General features: G+C 39.1%; 1 pseudogene; it reads left to right on the top strand.

Moving 5' to 3' along the window:
• The first annotated feature begins 19938 nt into the window (after window positions 1–19938).
• Window positions 19939–20056, top strand: LOC117212580 (annotated as a pseudogene).
• The last annotated feature ends 3226 nt before the right edge of the window (window positions 20057–23282 follow it).

Genomic DNA, 23282 nt, shown 5'->3' with positions numbered 1-23282 from the left:
TAGAATAAATTGTATTTGTTTTTCAAATTTAAATAATAAAATATTATAACGCCGATATTTCGATCTCTATAAGAATTGAATTTCTCGAGTGATGTGTGCTGATATACATTCTTGATCAAATTATTAATATTACACGGTTAATATAGTAAAATTTAACAAATTTATGCAGAACATACAACATTTATTAATCATGTTATACAAAATAATAAATGCTTTTCATAAATATTATTAAAACATAAGAGAAAACAGAGAAAATAAACACAATGTCAATTGGCGTGATCCATTATTAAAATATTAAGTTCAACTTGCAGATGCAATATTCTGATGTCTCTTGTTTTTGGAAGTGAAGCATAGAGTATTATACACTAAAAATGTGAGTTTACCACCAGAACAGACAACGACGAATAGGATGTCACCCAGTATCCCCTTATGATCCTGATGGTGGTCGTTCTATGCATCCTCCTCAGAAAAAGCAAACTTCGACGACTCGCTATCAGATCTCCTGCCTACACCGGAGCCTCGTACAGAGCCCGCAAACGGGCGACTCGCTCGTATAGTCAACGCACTCTGACTTTGGCCTCACCGATATTCGGCAGCAAGCCACAAAAGGCGTCCATTGACTGTCGATGGTGAGACTCAGATATTTCATCTGGAGCCCCACCTCGACATCCTCCCTGTTTATATCCAAACACAGGCCGATCCCCCTTACACCGCCAATTGTAAAACTAAATAACCTCAGACTTGGCTGAAGACAAGTATTGTCAGACTTCGTTAACGGGTGCTTTCCTCGGAGTCAACTTATCGCCACACAGAACCCGGACACCCCTAGGACCATAGGGGTTGGGATTACGCCCAATCATCGCGCAAGGCACCCAGTGCCTTGCTACCTCGATTAGCTAAACCTGCAGGGGCTATCGCTCGTCTCAGGTCGAACGGGGTGCATTCTAAGCTCTACCGTCTCTCCAGGACGGTTCCGGAGCAGGTGGGACGCTGCTCAGCCACCGAAGGCCATTCGGGGCGAGCCATTACCCCTTAAATCGGTCCTCTTGCCAGCATCTTGGCCATCAACCTCTGCCACCACGAGTCCAAACCCATAATTGGCAGAGCAGAGGGGTTGCTACTCCTTCCGGGCTTACACTCGACCCCCGTGGTACTATCCTAAGTCATTGGTGGGACTATCGTGTGGATGTACGGCCACGTCACTGCCGGCCGGCGACCTGCTAACCGTGCTCGGCAGATCCAGATGGGACTCACGTAAGCGGGGGCCTCAAGGTACAAAGTACCCGGGAACTTATCCCATCCTTGAAATTATGATCGTGGTTGCGCTACTACCCAAGGCCACGTAGAGAGAGTGTAATCGTACCTTACGCTTACACTCCCGGCGACCTTCCCTGCGGTGTACATAGAGGACTCATGTAAGCGGGACGCTTGTCCCGACGGTTCTCTCTGGCTGCGGGAACGTGGGTTTGCCAGCCCCCATAGACTTACATAAGCAAGTCCTCCCTGCGGGAGGCTGAAGACACCCTGACAACCTGAGGGTTCAGCCTGCGTATTGCACGCACTGTGCAGGCAAGGGCAAGCTCGCTGAGACGCAGTGTCGAAACGCCCCCGCCAACGTTTTCCTGCCAGGACTAACGTGTCGTTGACGTAACACACCATGCCTGTGGGGCAGGGGACAGCGAAGCACCGCGTCGTAGCCGATGATCCACAGGATTGGTCCCAAAACAGAATTCTATGGAATCAATATGTATCCTAAAATCAATAAATTCAAGGATATACTTTCAATAAAAAAAAATAGAAATGCTTATTTTCACATTTGTTATATTAATAATAGATTAATAATAATAAAAGCTGAAAGTATATATGTATGTCGGGTTTACATTAGAATTAGGGTTAGGGGCGTGAAACGAATCTTCGTTTGGATTACACATTGTCGTTATGCAATAGAGAAGACATTGATTAGTGGAAATACGATTATTATAGAATTGGACAAGTAACTGTGGTAAATAGATACTCGAGAGACTAATGACAATGACCCTAGGTTCAATAACGAATCCGCGGTCAACGGGATGATAGATGTACGTGCTCACAAAATCAAAGTCGGATTCTTTGTTAAAAGGTGGAATATCCACCGAGCGTACAGACACTAAGTAACTCGCTAATACGACCTCACGAGAGAATGACTTTCCGTCGCGATGATGCTGCAGAGGAAAACTATGATAGGGTGTGTCTAAGGACACGAGATCATCGGATTCGTCGAGGATAGCCTTCGTTCCGAAAGTAAGGGAAATTGGCGTTGCTGCTAATTGGTCAATCTCCACATCGGTGGTTAGAGAAAGATGCTAGCCGCCCTCGAGGGAAAGTTACTAGTGGGAGACGTCGTTCGTTAAAAAATAGGTCTCCTCTATCTTCTCGTAGTTGGGACAAAGACTGTTTGTTTGAAGGACTTTAGTTAGCTAAATCTTAAGATTTATAACGGGCCCTCAGGCTAGTGTACATGTACTGCGGAGACGCATCGACATACCAATCATCTTACTCGCAGAATAAGGTCTGCGTGTGGCGAGCTACGGGCAGAGACCAAGACCATTGGAATGTTTATTGTCGAGTGTTACAACTATTTCCTTTTTAAGGAGAGCTATAGAATTACTCCATACCCTTGTTAGACAAAGCGTTCATCCCGTGACCGCGGCTACGTTCGGCGACTGGTTGTCACCTCGAGCCCAAGCTCATTATCACAACTTTCGAATAATTACAGTCGGATCGAATGACGACAATTGTTTAATTTCGCCTATGATAGAATCTAGATTACGGTGTTAAGGGGTTTTCCCGAAGTTCCAAAGGGAAGGCTCCGATGTCCTTTCATCTCCGACATGTATAATAATTAAATAGCAAAATTATTGCAATTTCTTTTTTATCGTTAAAACTTCTTTGCTTGTTATATTATGTATTTATTGAATTCTTTGAAAATAACAAAAAAAGTTGCAATTAATAGTTTTAATCATTTTGTCTCAAGCCTGTATTTTTTCCAAGTGATTTTCATTTTTCTTAATTTCTCTCTGTTATAAATAGTATAATGGAACCAAGTCATGGAAAAAAAACTGTCTCGTAGCAAAATGTGCTGCGAAATAAAATTAAGGCGGGTGAAATAGATTGCCGAGAATCAATCCCGCAACAGGCTATACGCTTAAGACAAACCGCGCTATTAATAGGCTGTGATGAGCCAGATTATGTAGTTATATCGGGTGACACGATTTGATGGAGCATGCCGGATTTTCAGTTCAGAACGGATATGAAACCGGAGAACGTGAATGGTTATCGATCACCAACAATTTTCGAATGTTCTGTAGTCTGACAATAAACTTGTTCAAGTTAATGTTTTTAACTAGTATTTTATGATAAAGTAAAGTCTTTCAAGTACGTATTTTTTATTATCAAATAACTTTTCCTTTATTTATTCTTGTTTCTATTCATCCAAATATTTCTACTTTGTTCTGTTAATTTAAATGTTGATAATAATCAGGACACGTATTGAAAGAATAAAAGACCAAAAAGTTATAAAAACATTCGAACATTCGTAATCGTTTATAACATTGATAATTTATAAAACAAAAACAAAAATATTGTATTCATTCGTCTGTAGAGTTAAGGAATTATAATAAAATATTACATTAAAATGTAGAGAATATAAAGTAATACATTCGAAGAATTTATGTATCCTAAAACCAGTAGAAAAATCACACAAATATAAAAATTATTTTAATTAAATGCAATATGTTTTATGTGGTTAAATTTTTATTCGCGAAGACGACATTTCGAGGAACATAAAAAATAAATAAAAAAGAACAATTGTTTACGATTAAAACCAAAATGGTGATGTCTGTATCTTCGATAATTGAGATGTGCATATAATACTTCTAGACGGTTCATATTTTTTGAACAATTCATATTTTCATAAGAACTATAAAACTTACTTATTTGTTTAATTCCATAGAAGTAAAAAATTCCAGACATCGTATACAAAATTTACCATATCGATCTAATACCTTCGTCATAAAAATTATTCCAAACAAAAAGAAAATGGGAAAGCTAGAAATCGAAGAATTCATGACATCCACGAAGAGGAAAGTCGTGGAAAAAAGAAAAAGAAGAAAAAGAAGAAATGAAAGAGAAAAACGGAAAGCAGCGTGCCTAAGAAAGTAGGATTTTTCGAGGCTAGATCGTTCGAGGAGATTGGCGGCGTCTGACAAAGCCGGTACGTGACCACTTTTGCCCGGGAAACTTTCCCTTGCATCTTTGCCCACCCAACACGACATCGCGTGTACCTCTTTCCATTTTTTCCCCTCCGGCCCTTCCTTCTCCTGGCACTCTCGTTTCGCACGGCTCGAGATAAGAACGGCACCAAGGTCCTGCTCTAAATAGCAAACGGTACCTGACCTTCCGACCTCGACCCTCGTCGCCAGGGGACGTCGATGCGATGAATCGAATCTTCGGGACGTTCCTTGGAGCGATCTTTAAGAAGTTTTGTAACAGTACATAAGTTACCGGTGGTCTACCATGTATACCAAAGAGAAAAGTTTTTTATCAGATAAAATGAAAATGTTTTTCATCTGATCCACAGACTAAAAAAAGTTAGCTCGAATTTAATTTGAGATGATGAAAATCAATTTTACATATTGCCATTTTGCTCTAATATCAAATTACTCTATCTGCACTATAATATTTAGTTATAGAAGGTTACTTTTATATTTTGGCATATTTAATTTCCTTGCCCCTTTACTTTCGAAGAAATCGTTTAATTTTTTGTTATATATAGTTATGTTTGTTGCTTGTTTTAAATTTACAAGAAGCAGTAAATGAAATAATTAAAAAGCCGTTTAATAGATTAAAACATTGTCCCTTTCTTATTAATGTAATTTTCTTTATAACATCAGACTTGAATTGTTTCTCACAAATGACAAATATCTTTTTGCAAGTAGTCCTTTCTTATGCTTTAGAGAACAGAAAAACTTAGAAATTAATGGAAAATATATCTCAGGATAAATGATTTCAATTTATTACGATACGACGTCATATCGAATTTTCAGGTTTATAATGATTATTACAGATACTAAATAAATTAACGATTCCGAATGGAATATCACAGTCGAAAAGGATTAAGGACATTATAGATACAAAACAAGTTTAACATTTTTTCTATTTAATTAACGGAAAGATTAACTGTTTTTTCGTAGGAAAGATTTTCTTAAGGAAAAAAATATCTTTATAAGAAAAAGCCTTCCTTTTATAAAAACAAAATTTTTGTTGAAAATAAATAGATACCAGAATTGTAAATTAAATTGTAAATTAAAGTATATACTGTTTTTATTTAAAAAGTTATAAATTTTAATAGATTTGAGTAAATGATTTGTTATCTCGATATTTTCAGGAATAATAAAATACAGATGTGTAGATATTTAATAACTACAGATGCCTTGTTAACATAGGTATTTCTTATTTCCAATGAATTTACAACCAACAAAAATATAATTAGCAAAAAATTAAATAACTTGTTTTATATTTGAGGGTAACTGAGAATGCTTGGAATAATAGTGGTTTTTTGTAATTAAATATTTTAGAGCAGATTACTTATAAGATCTAAAATTTATTAACGTATTACCTGATCATCAGGAAAGGTACGTATATCTTATCACTTATTTAACAATGAAATTTGTAATATTGTTATTAAAAACTAAATATTATTATTAGTTAAAAATATTAATATATAATATAGATATTATTAGTTAAAAAACAACTGTAAATTATTGGGCAAAGTATCTATAATTCTCTACTGTAACTAAATACTAAACAAAATTAAAAAATATCTGTTTATTGTGAAATTATGACACGTGACAAATAAACGGCGATTATATTAATAAGAAAAAAGAAATATTGTATTCTTTATTTTCAAGAAAACTTTTATTCTTTACTTTCGGATATAATTTGTAGGACACCTTATATAATATAATTTATAATGATACAAGAGTTTGATTTGCAAGTCAACGTATTTTTGAGGGTGTTTCAATTTATGTGGAATATGTAAGGATGTCCAAATTGAGGAATAAGAAGCATAATAATATAGATAGCATGAAAAATACCTATATGAAGTAGCAACATACATGCAGGCTATGGTATTTCATATTATCGTATCCCTGCAAGAATGTGCCACGTTGTTATAGAATATCTAAGGTGCACTTTCATAGTGAAGTTACGTAAAGGGTGCACTTCAGAATGGAATCACGCGATGTGAAGTATGTGCTTTGAATCTTATTTTGCAAGATCGTGTATAAACGTTTTTTATGATGGATAATTAGACTTCTTGAACGGCGTGCAAAGATAGATATTGAAAAATTTGATGTTTAACATTTCGTGGTAGCAATCTATGAATTTATCTTACTTTTATTATATTTTAATTTATTTCACGTTACCCAACCATAAAGTTCATTTACAATCTACAGTAACTTACATTAATATTCGAACAATTTGCATTAATTTTAATGTATATAATAATTTTATATACTTCATATGTAGGAAATAGATACTGAGATGAAAAAGTATATGGATTATCATTGCGACATATATGAGAAGAACTTAAATAGTCTAAAATGATAAAGTAATAACGAAAGAAGCAATTATGGGGGGAAAAGGCAAAGTAATAAAATGAATGCGTGAAATCGAAAAGAAAAGGAAGAGAAAGACAAACAGATGAACCGAGAAAAAACCAAAAGTTACGAAAGACAAAGTGAATTCAGAAAATAAAGATTTGCTATGTTAATAAAACGGTAACTTTTTCTTATTTTATTGTGTTTATAATATTTATGTTAACCAGAATTATGTAGAACCATGTATCCCGAGAAGGGAAACATTGTCATTAAATAAAAAAGAACGTATAATATAATTTATATACGCGTGTGCATAAAAAGGTGGCGAGATTTATATGCGATTATGGATAACGCGCGATTCAACTGTTAATTAGAAAGCATTTAATGGTGCTGCTCCTTTTATTGCCTTTTTCTGCACTTTTACAAAAAGTACAAAACTACTGTGAACTACAGAAAGATATATATATGTTGGGTTATGATTAGAATTTTGGGCGCGTAACAACTCTTCACGTGAATTAGCCATTGTTTTACAAAGCCGAGATTATATTTACACGTATATACAAGACTACTACAAAGCTTAACAAATAATAAGTCTAATGAATAATGATTTTGACGAATAGTAAGTTTAATGAATAGTATGATTTACGAATAATAAGTTTAAGGAACGCTATTAACAATGTTTTTGGGTTCAAACGAATCCACGGTCAATGGGATAACTCTTTACTAAGCGTAAACTAATCTTAGGCGTAAAAATACAATTGTTGAAAATGCTCGATGTGTCACTCTCCAAGGCAATCGCACGAATGCCAGCTTCGTGGAGATTTTTCTCGCTGTACCACTGCATTTGTTTTCTATACTCGTTTGGAAGCATCGAGAAGGTTCCAAACGCCGTTAAGACGTTTCTGCCTGGAGTTTGATTATTAATACAATGTATGTCCCATTGTATCGACACCTCCGAGACAACATCACACATGGCTAGGCCCGCTCCGAGGCCGCATGCCGCCACAACCACATTTCTCGGAAAACCCATACGACCACTCCAGACCTCCGTTAGGCAAAACGTCCATCCCGTGACCGTGGCTACGTTCGGCGACCAATTGTCACCTCGAACCCAACCTCACTATCACAAATCTCGAACAATTACAGCTATGATAAAATCTAGGCTAGAGTACTAGAGAATGTTCCCAAAATTTCCAAGGAAAGGCTTCGGCTTTCCTTTCATCTCCGACATATATATATATAAAGAACACTGAAGTCTTTGAAATTTTGGATAATCCCGCAACATTGTAACCTAGAGTCTACTATAGCTGTAATTAAACAATTGTAGTTGTTCAATCCGATTGTAATTGTTCGAGAGTTGTGATAATGAGCTTGGGCTCGAGGCGACAGCCAGTCGACGAACGTAGCCGCGGTCGCGGGATGAACGCTTTGTCTAACAAAGGCATGGAGTAATTCTATAGCTCTCCTTAAAAAGGAAATAGTTGTAACACTCGACAATAAACATTCCAATGGTCTCTGCCCGTAGCTCGCCACACGCAGACCTTATTCTGCGAGTAAGATGATTGGCATGTCGATGCGTCTCCGCAGTACATGTACACTAGCCTGAGGGCTCGTTATAAATCTTAAGATTTAGCTAACTAAAGTCCTTCAAACAAACAGTCTTTGTCCCAACTACGAGAAGATAGAGGAGACCTATTTTTTAACGAACGACGTCTCCCACTAGTAACTTTCCCTCGAGGGCGGCTAGCATCTTTCTCTAACCACCGATGTGGAGATTGATCAATTAGCAGCAACGCCAATTTCCCTTACTTTCGGAACGAAGGCTATCCTCGACGAATCCGATGATCTCGTGTCCTTAGACACACCCTATCATAGTTTTCCTCTGCAGCGTCACCGTGACGGAGAGACACACTCTCTCGTGCACTCTCAGCAAATAGTTACGTAGGGTTTTGATCAGTGAATTTCTCACGCTCTAACATAGAGTCTAACTTAGATTTTGACGAAACAATCAATTCGTTATCCCGTTGACCGCGGATTCGTTATCGAACCCGAGGTTATTGTCATTAGGGTCGCGAGCGCCCAGTCGCCACCGTTAATTGTCAAGTCTGTAGTATCCATACTTGTGGGCCAACACCCTGGCCGCGTTGAGTGCACTCGTTCCCGTCAGATCACGAAGGTTAAGCAGCGCCGGGCACGGATAGTACTTGGAGTACTTGGTGATCGCCTGAGAACTCCGTGTGGCGTTGGCGAAGCGCTCTGGGCCCGCCCCCCCCCCACCCCCCGCTGGCTTGGGCGCTGGCGGCTCCGCGCCTCGGGGCCGCCTAGCAATCCGGTAGGGGAACCAGGCTGCCTGGCACGGCGGCTCCGGCGACGAGGCGCGGTATGACAATGGTCACACACCGTTCCATCAACGGTGGTATTAGGCGCGCGGGGGAGGCTCCGTTGCGACGCTCACTCCGGTTCCCGGGCCACTCTCGATCGCAGCCGGGGCGGTTATCGTGGAGGTTTTAGTCGATTGGAGTCCTACACTTTTCTACCACGCCGCTTTTCCCAGAAGCGGCCTGGCGTCCGTGCGGATTTCCTCCACGTAAATATAAAAGAAAAATATTCATACTTGTGTTAATAAACTGCATTTTTGTTTTACCACAACGATGGCTAATTTCAATGAAGATTCATTGAACACCCACAACCTTACCCACAACGACAACCCGACATATATATGTCGGAGATGAAAGGACATCGGGCTTCCCTTTTGGAATGTTGGGGAAAACCCCAATACCCTAATCCAGACTTTTACTATAGCTACACTTAAGTAATAAAACTAAGAAATAGTTGTAATGTTCTAATCCGATTATGGGTGCTCAAGGTTTATGACGATGGACTTGAGCTCGAAGTGACATAACGGGTTACTAAAAGTAACCACGGTCACGGGAGGGACGTATACCTAACAGAAGTATAGAATAATTATAGAGCTCTCCTTAAAAACAAAGATTGACCCGAGAGGTTGGGAGAGGACTGTATAAGGGCAGTTCCACTTGGACTGAGATAGAGTCTATTCAGAGGAGTACTACTTGCACATGGAGTGACACCAGGATCGTGTATTACATCGCATTCGTCGTCCCGTTGGCCGTGGATTCGTCATCAAACCTGAATTCATTGTCATCGACATCTCGACCATCCGATGGCCGCTGTTACTTGTAGCCTCTTGTAATAATCACATTTGTACCAACAAATATCAGCTATAACCACGATGGTAAATTCGAATGAAGGTTCGTCAAATGCCCAAAATTCCAACATTAACCTGATATATACAGGGTGGTTGGTAACTGGTGGCACAAGCGGAAAGGGGGAGATTCTACGCGAAAAAAGAAGTCGAAAATATAGATAGAATAAAAATTTTTCGTTTGAGGCTTTGTCTTCGAGAAAATCGACTTTGAATTTTCGCTCGGTACGCGTGCACTTTATCACGTCTCGTTATAACAGATCTCACTGTAGATTGTTGTCTCGATGGAAAAATTAAAAAAAAAAATTTTTTTTAAATTTTTATTCTATATTTTCGACTTCTTTTTTCGCGTAGAATCATCCCCTTTCCGCTTGTACCACCAGTTATCAACCACCCTGTATATAAATGTAATATATTATACTACACAGTATAGTATAAATAGCGCAGGATACGGTACGGTGTATGTAGAAAGATGTAGAAAAATACACATGAAAAGTAGAACGAAAAGTAAAACGCACAATGAAAATCTAAACATAAAAAAAAAATTTGGAACACTTTTCCCCGTCGTGCACTTTAAACTGCCCTACTTCTTTCACGCTGTAATTACGTCGATGTAATGCACATTCGTACGTTACGTGCATTAAATCTCTAATATGACTGGGAAGCGAATATAAAGCGCCTTGAAAAATGTTCCTGCCTTTTTTTCCTCCGTCGCGTTTCCCTTTTTCACCCTCGACGACGAAAGTTATAAATACAATTTCGGTACTGATCCAAATCTAAACTAGCGGAGGTGGAGCGAGAGGAGGAGTAAAACGCGTGCCGATAACAAGGTATCTGAGTTAACGTTCAACTTTAAACACTTCACCAGTCGAGTATCACTCGAAGGATCTTATTAACGGAAGGTCGTGCTAAAGTGCCACTATTTAGTGAACCTATGCAATTTCGTGCGCCGGAATATAGAGTCTCCAATTTAACGTTACGTCACAACTGCGGCTCTCAACTTTCATTCCTTTCAGCGGCACGAACTGCGATCTCTTGCCCGCGTAAGTTTTCGGATTGTTAAACATAACGATAAATCGAAGAACTCCGATATTTTTTAAGAATTAACTATGGTTTAATGTGGGTAGAAGAGGATAATCGATAGAACTGTTAAGTGAATGGAAAGAGGAAGAAAGGAATTTTAGCTCTGATTTTCTATAGAACAGTAATAGTTTTAAAAATTAGTATTATCACTAGTATTAATCATATAAAAAAGTATCTATAAATATTATTATAGCAGTAATGATATAAAGTAGTATTATAATAAATAAAATGTAATAATAATAGATAGTTCTATCTCAGCCTGACATACTTGGATTACAATTACAAATAGGACTTGGATTACAATTTTTTAAAACTTTTTAATATTGCACATAACTTATTATTATAAATATTTACAGTTATTATCCACGACAGTCTTTCTAACTTCCGTCTCTGTCCCCTGCTTCTTCTCTGTTTGGTTTTTTATAACTAGTTATTTCCTTTCTTCGGTTTTCCTCCTCCCTCTCCCCCTTTGACTCTCTCTTTCGCTCTCTCTCTCTCTCTCTCTCTCTCTGCACCCTCTCCCCGTCCTTCTCTCCGTTCACCCTTTTCGCCTTCCTTAACCCTTAGTAATGATAATAAATAATAACAGGTAAAATAAAAGTAGTACCTATATAAAAAATAACAATACCAATAGATTGTTAGAAATCCTGTTTATTTATCGAGTGAAATTCTTGTGAAACTTCTATTAAAAACTTCATAGATTAGAAGAAAGTATTAAAAGACGATATAATATTAATGTGAGATACAACAAATAAATATTAACTTTGATTAGAATACCTACATTTGAATATTTCTGAAGATTCGAATATGTTAATTAGAATACTGATTAGAATATACAGAAAAATGTAGAATAGAACAGGTATCTAATATATCGTGTTGTAGGAAAAAAATCAAAGAACAAAGAAAATTTCGGATATACTTAGAAATCTCAAGTGTATCGTTTGAAATATATTAAAAGTATAATAAAATATAAGAAGAAGAAAGTATTTCTCTTAAAAATTTATCTGGCTACCAAGGAATTAATACTATTTGATTAATACTATTTACCCCCAACTTCTAATATCACTTTATAAAAACGTTTTAAGAAGTTTTTGCACTGTTTTAAATGCAATTACTGTATATTATCAATAAACAGTACAGCTAGCAAATAATTACAATTTTAAGTTGATTAAAAGACACTATAAAAAATCATATAACAAACATATGAAATATTACTTTAAAAGCAATAGAGCAATTCATAAACTCATTTGTAATTATTATATCGTGGAAGACTAAGATTCAATTCAATTCAAGTATTCAATAATGTTCCAGATTATTTTTCCTATTGGAAAATATCGATATTGACTACGATATATCCAAATGATTGTTAAATTTTCACATCACACAATGTATACCATCTATAAAAGATCTAATCGTAAAATACAAGTAAAGAAAAATTGGAGATACATGTATATTTATATTTCAGCTTTTGAAAGACTCACGGCTATACTTTAGTACAAATCATATTTATAATAATTATTTCTAAACAGAATTTTTATACAATTCTTATGTCACGATTCATTATAATCACATATACTTATTTATCAATGAACTATTTTTTAATGATCATAATTCATATCCTAGTGAATAATTTTGCAATTGGAGCATATTTTGAAGCTTTATAACATCCAATCAATCCTCATAAAATTTTTGGTAGAAATATAAAAAATTATTTCGTTGTCAATTATAATACATCCTGTTGTATTATTGCAAAGAGTAAGAAACGAAGAGAATAATTGAAAGTAGAATAATTGTAATTTATAATTTAATATTAAATTTGCCATATTGAATAAAATGAAATCATACTTATAATCATAAATCATATTTTAGTACCAAATATTTTAATATTATTATTATTATTCATAAGTCCTTCCTTTCAATTTAGGATAGCTTCCGGCTTGCATTCCCTCTTATTTTCCTTATCTCTTAAATCTAAAACATTTAAGCTTTAAATATTAAATTATTCAAATACAATATAAAGCTAGTTTTCTTGAATTATGTAAAAAAATTCATCTCTGCACAAAAAATATCTAATAATTATTAATATCCTATTGGACAATAACGAATAAAAATAAATATTAAAACATAAATAGCTTTACTAAAAAAATGACAAAAAAGAATCGATCAATCTGACTTTTAGGCATAAAATTAGTAAAACAATTCAAGGATATTTTACAAGTCCAAATAGGAAAGGTATTTCAATTTAAAGATATTTCATAGGTTAAAGCAAACTAAAAATCAAATCAAGCAATAATATTATAATAAAATAAATATTTGGTACTCCTTCTGCAACTTTTTATTATAGAAAATAATCGTTTTCGCAATTTCCCGAGATTTTCATTTGGTATCCTGAGAGCCCCTGTTTCAGGAGCGTAGTGAAAGTATAGAGGGACCTGCTCCGTGGTACAATTAAGCTACAGTTGAACTACTAGGTAAAATGGTTAGCAGCCTCGTTTCTCGAAGCAATTTAACATCAAAGAAGTCTCAAATGTGACCCTGTACACGAGTCATTTATCGCATGACAAAAGAAATAGCTAATAAATGAGTGTGCCGGGACTTTTGGTGTCCAAAAGAGAATCAGAGAGTTCGTTTTGTATTCCTGCCACCACCACATTCGCAATCAGAATTATTTGAAAATTTAATAAAATATAATTCATAATAACATTTTTTCACAATTAAAATTGGATTAAATACGTACGAAATTTAGTAATTCGTAATTCGTAATATAATATTAAAATAACTTTCTTTTCGTATCGAAGCAACAGAAAAGCAAGTATTGAAAATTTATTTACTTACATATACCTTGAAAACAACATTTCTAATTACAAAATACAAAATCTCCCGTTAGACGAAACTAATCTATTTAATCAATTGGTTAATTTTGAAATATAGAAACATAAGATTATGTAATATAAAAAATCATAAGACGAAAACATAACAAATTTTAATTTTCGTTTTTTACAAAGTATTTTTAAAATTTAATACAAACAAAATTTATTATATTAGAAGTTATGATATTAGCTTAGCTTTGGCATAGAACAAATGATATATATATGTCGGGTTTACATTAGAATTAGGGTTAGGGGCGTGAAACGAATCTTCGTTTGGGTTACACGTTGTCGTTATGCAATAGAGAAGACATTGACTAGTGCAAATACGATTATTATAGAACCGGAGAAGTAACCGCGGTAGTTAGGTACTCGAAAAACTAATGACAATGATCCTAGGTTCAATAACGAATCCGCGGTCGACGGGATGATAGATGAACGTACTCACAAAATCTAAGTCGGACGCGTAATATTCACTGTTCGTAAAGAGTTACTCCTTTCATCAATGAGATCGCGAGCGAGAATGTCTTTCCCGTCCCGATCATGCCACAGAGGAAAACTATAATGGGGTGTGTCTAAGGACACGAGATCATCGGATTCGTCGAGAAAAGCCTTCGTTCAGAAAGTAAGGGAAATTGGCGTTGCTGCTAATTGGTCAATCTCCATATCGGTGGTTAGAAAAAGATGCTAGCCGCCCTCGAGGGAAAGTTGTTAGTGGGAGACGCCGCTCGTTGAAAAATATGTTTCCCCTATCTTCCCGTAGTTGGGACAAAGACTGTTTGTCTGTTTGAAGGACTTTAGTTAACTAAACCTTAAGATTTATAACGGGCCCTCGGGCTAGCCGAACATGTACTGCGGAGACGCATCGACATCTGGCAATTATCTTACTCGAAGAATAGGGTCTGCGTGTGGCGAGCCACGGGACAGAAACCGTTGGAATGTTTACTGTCGCGTGTCGCCACGAATATTTCTTTTAAGGAGAGCTATAGAATTACTCCATACCTTTGTTAGACAAAGCGTTCATCCCGTGACCGCGGCTACGTTCGGCGACTGACTGTCGCCTCGAGCCCAAGCTTACTATCACAACTCTCGAACAATTACAATCGGATTGAATAACTACAATTGTTCAATTACAGCTATAGTAGACTCTAGGTTACAATGTTGCGGGATTATCCAAAATTCCAAAGGCTCCGGTGTTCTTTCATCTCCGACATATATAACAATATATATACAACATATATAATATTCTTCTCTATGACTTGTACGAGATAAGTTGTTGCCAATGTATCATTCAACTTGAGGATTCCTGAGCATCCCGCTGCTTAATCTAATTTCGTTCGTGTAAGGAGGTTTACTCGCTCGCGGGGATATTTCGGCTGATTTTTAATTATCAATAACTAAAAAACAAAGCCAAAAACGCAATTTTTTATGTTTGATATTCATCATATCTTAGTTTCAAGAATTATCCCTCAAATTTCTTTACACCTGTAGCCAAACACCCTGTGCAATAAAGTTTGGCTTGTTAAATCCAGGGATACTACTCTTACATTCTATTACCTCTTTGCATTGAATTAAATTTTTACATATTCATAACTATTGAAAGTTTCAAGAAAGCTCATTTTACATTTTATTATAATCTTTTCCTATAACTGAATAGAATGCTTCGTCTTTTGACTAAAGTATCAAATCCCAGTTGTAATAGTTTCACCTCTTTTTCTTTATTTTTCACCTAACCCCCCCAAACCTACCAAAAGACTTCAATGTCGACGAAGGACACAGAGAAAGAATAGAGTAACTTCCAATGAACCTTATTCCCATCAGAATAGAAATAGTCGACCTGAGGAGCGTCTGCGATGGTCTCGTTAAAGTGATTTCGTTACTCTGAGTAGAGGGTAACTCCGTAGCAGCCTGATGAATGTTTCTGGACTTTGGTAAACGAGATTAGGACAAATCTCCGCGAGCAAGTTGCGACCGTAGTCTCCCATCGACGCGTCTCGTGTAACTGCAAACAGTCGTGGCACGGACAAATTTAATTCGACTGAACATTCTACACGCGCCAGGCTTTTCCCCAACGCCGATTATTAAATGTATAGCTAGTCTACCGATTCTCCAAGGAATTTAGCGGCAATTTATGACCACAGGAGCTTTGGTAAACCTACGTTCCAGGAATCTCGCAATAGTTCGTAACTGCACTTATCTGTGGTATAATTATCGAAGACAAGTGTGTTGCAGCCGAGTAGGAACATCTTTGAAAGCATTAACAATTTGTCGGTTGTTACGTTTAAGTTACATACAATGTAACACATTACAGTGAATGGAAGAACGCAAAATCAAGAACAAAATTTTGCCATTTAAGAATTTTTAAGAAATAATGTTAATGAAGAATTAACCCGTGCTAAGCAAATTTTCAAATTCGATTTTCTATCTAAAAGATTTTCTTCTAAAAAAAAAGTTATTTTAGGTACATTTTCGACTTATCTTCATACGCAGAATAACCTTCTATTGATTATCTACTCTTGTCTAGCTGGGAATTAAGCAAAGTTACGTATATTTCACAAGTTTGTAAACTCAACTTTCTCAATTTTGCGCAATTTTGTTATTCTTGATTTTCGCCTTACTTTAAATCACAAAATCTCCCTGGCACCATTTGTACCATGAAATGCGGACCACCTTGTATTTTTACCACAAATGTAATCCTTTCTTTCGAACATTACTTCAAACATTTATATTAGAATACACTTCAATAAAATATTGTCATGTCCGCGAGTGCGCACGTCGATACTCCCGTCTAACGTTAAGCGCGACCATTTTCAATTCGACCATTCATCATCACTCCACCAACACTACCGACTCAGCGCCTCTAGCGGGCATCGCCGTAACTAAAGTATTCTACTCCCACTAGCAAATGAGTGAAAAAACACTCATATGTATACTTATGGATACAAAAACCCGTGAAGCCGCGTGTAAAGCAACTTAATCGCGGTCATATTGTAGCTTTAGTATGTGGCGGCACTATCATTCGATCGGTGTACTTTACTTTCCTCTACTCTCCTTTAGCCTCGCAGCAGTCAACACTTTGTCACCAATACGAGATTTCATATCCACAGTATCCTAGTATGCTAGATTAATTCGATACCCTCCGCTAAGTGGTCATATTCGACCATGACCATAACCTTCCCGGAACTACCTTGGAAATTAAGCCCAAACATGTACATAAAATATTCAAACTGCAGGGAGATCAGATCAGTGTATACGGAAATAGCAAATCAGGTTGATATTAGTCTTAAAGCTTCCTCAACATTTTTAGGAATTCAAACCAGAGAGGCTGATTTGCAAAATACCAATCTCTAGGTACGGAATTCAGCTCCCTAGCTTTCAGTGTAAGAGCTCAAGGACGAAATAGCCTGCACATTTCTGTCATGCATCTTTCCTCAGAATCCTTTCTGATTTACTCAAATTTACCTCTATTTCTATTCCCACCTATCCATAAGCAGGCCAGGATCTGCTCTATCTAATGGATCAGCGAAGTAGTTTTCCTTCCTGTTACATTTTTCTCACTTTAGCGACTATACTATTTTATATAATTTTTGACATTAGGTTAGCTATATTTAAGAACTTGGCAAGTTTTTTATCTTGTCTATATGAAAGCTGTGTTTTAGTGGTAGTTCTATCTTGCAAAGATTACGTCAATTATTATATTTCGATGGAATACCTGGCACTTACAGGGAAGCTGATTCTAATAGTGGATTGCGAGGTGATTACTGCATATCCTGTACCCATTTCCTGTTTAGAATCGTCAGTATGGGTGGGAGTGTAGTCTTGGTATTTATTAGATAATTCATTAGTCAAAGCGGTAAATACCACCGGACTTGTGTCGAATTTGCGTAAATGCTCCCCAGTTATTTGCTACTACAATGATTTTTTAAATGTTAGAATGTTTAATTTTTTGTTAAACGTTTAAAATGCGGCTAATGCATTCACTTTTTAAATTTATTATATGAGGTTTTCAAGTAAGTTTGCAATCGAAGATTAATCCCAGAATTTTGATTGAGTTTAACTATCCAAGTTTAATGTTCCGTACCGCGACCCAATCATTACACACTCATCCATTTCTTCATCACAACAACCTTTTGAGAATAGTCATTTCTAATTTCTAAAGATGCCATATACCTTTTTTCAGATTTACTTCTCTGTCTACGCTTTCCTTAACATATTCACTCGGACCAGCAATAATCCCTAAAGAGCCGTTACTCCCGTGTCACAAATTAATTACTTTTATTACTTTGATTAAATAATCTTTATTATCTTAATTCCATCTACCTGCCATAAGGTTTAGTATTTCCCGTCGAGTTCCTTATTTTTACGTAACGGTTAAACGTTGGGGCACATAGTATTTCTCTGTGCGTCACACGAGGGTACGTTCCGTACCTGGGATTCAGTTTACGAATGGTCAGTTCTCATTTCGTCTACCAGTTTTTTCTATCAATAGCAAAAATGCCCTTGCTCTTTTACCAAAAATTGTAACTAACAAATCCACCTGTCCCATGTTCTAGGCACGCGTATCTCAGGTTTTTATCTTTTGCATCATCGATACTTCACTTGCACTCAGCTATCCACACAAGACACAGAGTAAAACGACACCGTTCCGCATACACTTGAGGTGTATTGTGTTGTCCGTGATACTTGTAGATGCTGGCTGTAGATGTCGCTAATGAGGTACTGCTGATTTTCTTCCATCTTTGATGCGTACAAGAAAAATCGGACTCCGGTCGCCGGGATTTGAACCCGGATTCGTAACCTAAGGCGCTAACCACTGCGCTGCCGTCGTCCGACAGAAGTTAGTGTCGAGTGGCGGTATTTGTTGTCGAGTGCCGCCACACACTTAACATTCATCCGTACATTCAGTCTTCGAAGGTGTTCTTTATGAAATATATAGTTGTAACTTTAAAACCCTGTGTCAGATTCTATCTAAATATCCCTATCATCTTAATCGAGAGATTGAATTCTGCTGATTCATGGTGTCGATACTAATTGAGACGAGAATTTACGACTCTCGTTGACGAGTCACATAGCAGACTCGTCTCCCCGCGAACACAGTTGAATATTTAACGTTGCCTAAATATAATTTTACGTTCACATTGTTTTTTCTGCTTGGTGAAGATAACAACTTGGGATTTCATCTGAGAAAACTTGTAGCCAGAGGAGTTGGTTCCATTTATAGAGATTATTTAGTGTAAGTTGTAGAATCGTTGTTTTAGAACTTTTTCGTTAGCGATAATGGTCAGAAAGAAAGACTTTTGTTAGGAATGATATAAGTGACATTACTTCGTTTGCAATTATTGCAATTAGGGGCAACGTAACGCTTAGAATTGATCCTCGTGGAACACCATTCTCCATTTCTAAAGATTGTAATAAAATATTATTGGACCATACTTTTATGCGTCGAGTCTTGAACATTTAAATAAAAATTAAGATGTTCCCTATGAACCCCAGGGACATAAAGTAGCTAGTAAAGCATTGTCTACATACTATGTCGTTGCCTTTTCAATGCTACCAATGGCCTGGCCACGCTAATACCCTGTTTAGATATAAATCCGTTGCATATGTTGAACTCTGTGCTGACCAAGTGATCAAACGTCGAATGAACATACTTGAAGCTACCTTGGTATGGAGATAGGACATTACTAACTTCGAAAACCCAACGAAGTCCAATTGATAAACTTCTTCATTACCTTGCACATGGTATTAGTAAGTAAAATGGATTAATAGCACTCTAGCATTGTTGGATTTTTACCAGATTTAACAATCGGGGCGGGGCAGCCAGCTACGCTCGTTAAGGCTCACAACCGAAGACGACGCGTCGCGAGTTCGAATCCTCGGCCTGCAAAATATATTTGCAAAAGGATGGAAAAGCCAAAATCTCTCTTAAAAGTAATATACAACAGGCAAGCACCTAGCCCGCGCATCTCCCTTGTGCTGTTGTGGGTGTACTTTCTGGGAGTGCTTGGTAAAGGTGTGCTTGGTGTTATTAAGCACACAACAGGCGGGCCCCCGACGATCGACTCGTACTGGTCTACGCCCCGCCCGTGGAGGTTTTAGCCGGTAAGAATCCGGCACTACCTTCTTAGCCAACGCCCTGGCCGCGCTGAGTGCACTCGTTCCCGTCAGATCACGAAAGTTAAGCAGCGCCGGGCACAGATAGTACTTGGATAGGTGATCGCCTGGGACTCCGTGTGGCGTTGGTGAAGCGCACTGGGCCCGCCGTGCCCCCGTGGGGTTCGGGCTTGGGCGCTTGGCGGCTCAGCGCCTCAGGGCCGCCATGCAGTCCGGTAGGAAAACCGGGCTGCCTGGCACGGCGGCCCCGTCGACGAAACGCGGTGTGACGAGGCGCGGTGTGACGAGGCGCAGTGTGGCCGTACACCGCTCCATTAGGGGATGTATTGTGCGCAGGGGGGGGGGGTGTTGCTCACAGCGGTTCCCGGGCCTCTCTCGATCGCAGCCGGGACGGTTATCGTGGAGGTTTTAGTCGGTTGGAGTCCGACACTACCACGCCGCTTTCCCCAGAAGCGGCCTGGCGTCCGTGCGGATTTCCTCCACGTAAATATAAAAAAAAAAGATTTAACAATCAGAATAACTGTGACATTTTCCCACACTTTTGGAAATACAATATTTTCCCAATTGCAGTTATATAGTTTAATTAGGCTCTTTGTAATAATGGTCTAAAATTGGTTTGCTGGAGATAGATAACGTCTGTATTGCATTTATTGATTAGAATCTTTAGTTGAGATAAAACGGCGAAAGAAACCATTAGAATTCTATTGTATAGTGATAGGCATTTCGTATAACTGGTTATTTAGAGAATTTTGATCTAAGGAACTATGAATATTTGGTCAAATTCATAATCTGATTCGCAATTTGTTGACATTGAAGCGTCACTAAGAATTTATTATGGATTCGGTGGACTAGCTCCAAGTTTTTTTGAGATTCTGCAGAATCTATTTTTAATGGCTTTTGCCTTGAGATGAAGATATCTCTTTCAACATCATAATTAAGGCCAACGTGTCGTATGTGTACTCACGTGCAATTTCAAGTACATTTTCGTTGAGATAAATGTCAGGTTGATATGATCACTAGTTCCTACATGCAGAGTTGGTACGATTACTTGCGATTCTCTTCCGTTTTTCCCCGTTCGCCACGTTTTTTCTCTGAGTATCCGGTGTGTAAAATGGCTGTGAAATGTACAAAACTAATTTGTATGAATCAATTAAATATCAAACCCCAAACCTACTTAATAACAGGTTATGGGCCCAGGGCGGTGAACTGTGCTGTTGAAGATATTTATTTGTCGAGTTGTGTTTCTGTGAATATTCGAGAAAGGGCCACACCATAGCCGACCAGGAGAAGATGAGCGATATGGACAAGGACATGAATCCGATCCTCAACAAGGACAACTATGAGTACTGGAAAACGATGACGAAAGCTTCTATGGTTTTCCTGGGCTGCTACGATGCGGTGAATCCAGAATTAACTGCAGCAGAAAGGACGAAATCTGAGTATGTCAAACTGAATAACAAGGCGCGTGCATAGATTTTCCGGCACGTTCGCCCCGAGCATCTCACGGGCATCAGCGGTCTGAAAACAGCGAAGGAGTGCTGGAAAGCACTGGAAGAGATCCATGGGAGATCCACATCGATGGACATTGCCATGTGCCTGCGGGAACTGGGCACTAACGAAAAGTCCCCGAGCGTGGATATCTCCGCGTACTGTGGAAAAATTCAAGTCCTGCGTGACAAGTTGTCTAAAGCCGGTATTAAACTTAAAAATTGCTTGCGACAGATCCAGATTATTCACCTATGAGTTAGTTAAATTTGATTGGGTTTTCGTGGTGACTGTGTGGTGGAGCAGACGTGGGGAGGACGGAGCCGTGAGCGTACTCGAAATCTCCGGAAAACTAGAGAATTCAGGCAGGGAAAGTAACCAGAGTGAAGGATTAGCGCCCGTGAAAGCAAAGCGGGTGTAGGAACCCATGAAATCTGGTGTGGAAAGGCGCTAAAGGCGGAGGTAAACCGAGTGCGAGGTTATGACGGTGGAGTAGCCATATTAGGACGCGTGACAACAGCGCCGCTACACGGGCTACCCGAGGAACTATACGGACGCAGTCATATTGGCACGTGCGTCAAAGCGCGCCGCGCGGACCATTTGAAAGGGACAGCGACTGGTGGAATAGCAAGTGCGGAGGAAGTGGCCATTTTTGCGCCCAATGGCGAAAAAAGACGCAACAGTGGCGAAAGATAAAGAGGTAGGGGAAATCGTCAGAAGAGGGGGCGAAGCGGAGCTGGTTGCTGAGCCGTCACACGTCAGCACCAGGAGCATGAGGAGGGCGGCCCCGCCAAAAGAGGGGCCCTCCCACCCCACGCTGGACATGGAGAACCCACAGACCGAAGAAACGACGGAGGAAGAGGACCTAGCCGAGGAGATGCGAACCTCTACTACGGCGGACATAGGAGCGGAACTGATCCGTCGAGCCGCGAAGGTGACCAAGGTTGCCAAGACATCTCGCAACCTCAAGGGCATGCAGGGGAAAACGTTGAAGGAAGCGGCGAGGACTATCGCTGCGGGCGCAACAGAGATGGTGAGGAGAATAGACCCCTCCTCCGGCGCCCTCGCCATAACGCAAGGACGCATAGCGACACTAGAGGCGGAGAACGAGGCGCTCCGAAAAGAGCTAGCCACGCACCCCGCCGCAGAGAAAAGCAGCGACACGGCGCATCTCGCCGCAATCGAACACGAGATAGAGGAGATAAGACCCTCGCTGCACCGGCTGGAAGAACGCCTCCAAAGCATGGAAAGGAGGGAAGAAAAGGAGGTCGCTCAGGACGTGAGCACAAGAAGGATTGAGTCCGGATTCCCAAACGCTCCAGCGACCAAGGGAGGACAAGCGGCTGCCACGGAATGGCAGACCGTCGAAAAGAAAAAAAAATAAAAAGAAGAAGGAGGCAGAGAAGAAACAACCGGCGAAACCAACCCACGGGACAGGGGCGAAGAGCCTGAGGAAAGCCCCAGAGAGTGGATCGGAGAACGCGCGAAGAGGGGGAGGCAAGCTACCCCTCCCACATACACCACGAACGTCGGCGGTAGCTATCACCCTGACAGATAAATCGGGCCAATCCTACGCGGAGGTTCTGGCTGCGGCCAGGAACAGCGTCTCCCTGGCTGAGGTCGGCATCAGCACGATGAGGATGCGAAAGACCATCACAGGAGGCGTCATTCTGGGGGTCCCCGAGGATCAGGAGAGGAAGAAGGCCGCAGCGCTCGCAGCACACCTGACGCGGGCTCTGGATCCGAACAAGGTCCGCGTGGCGACACCCTTCCGAGCCGCGGAAGCAAGGGTGTCAATGATAGACATATCGGCCACCAAGGAGGAAATCCAGAACACCCTAGCGAAGGAAAGCGGTTGCAAGCCGGAGGACG

Source organism: Bombus bifarius, unplaced genomic scaffold (assembly GCF_011952205.1).
Source record: "Bombus bifarius isolate JDL3187 unplaced genomic scaffold, Bbif_JDL3187 scf7180000008323, whole genome shotgun sequence".
NCBI lineage: Eukaryota > Metazoa > Arthropoda > Insecta > Hymenoptera > Apidae > Bombus > Bombus bifarius.
Note: the sequence above shows the minus strand (reverse complement) of the source record. Positions and strands in the feature narration are given on the sequence as shown.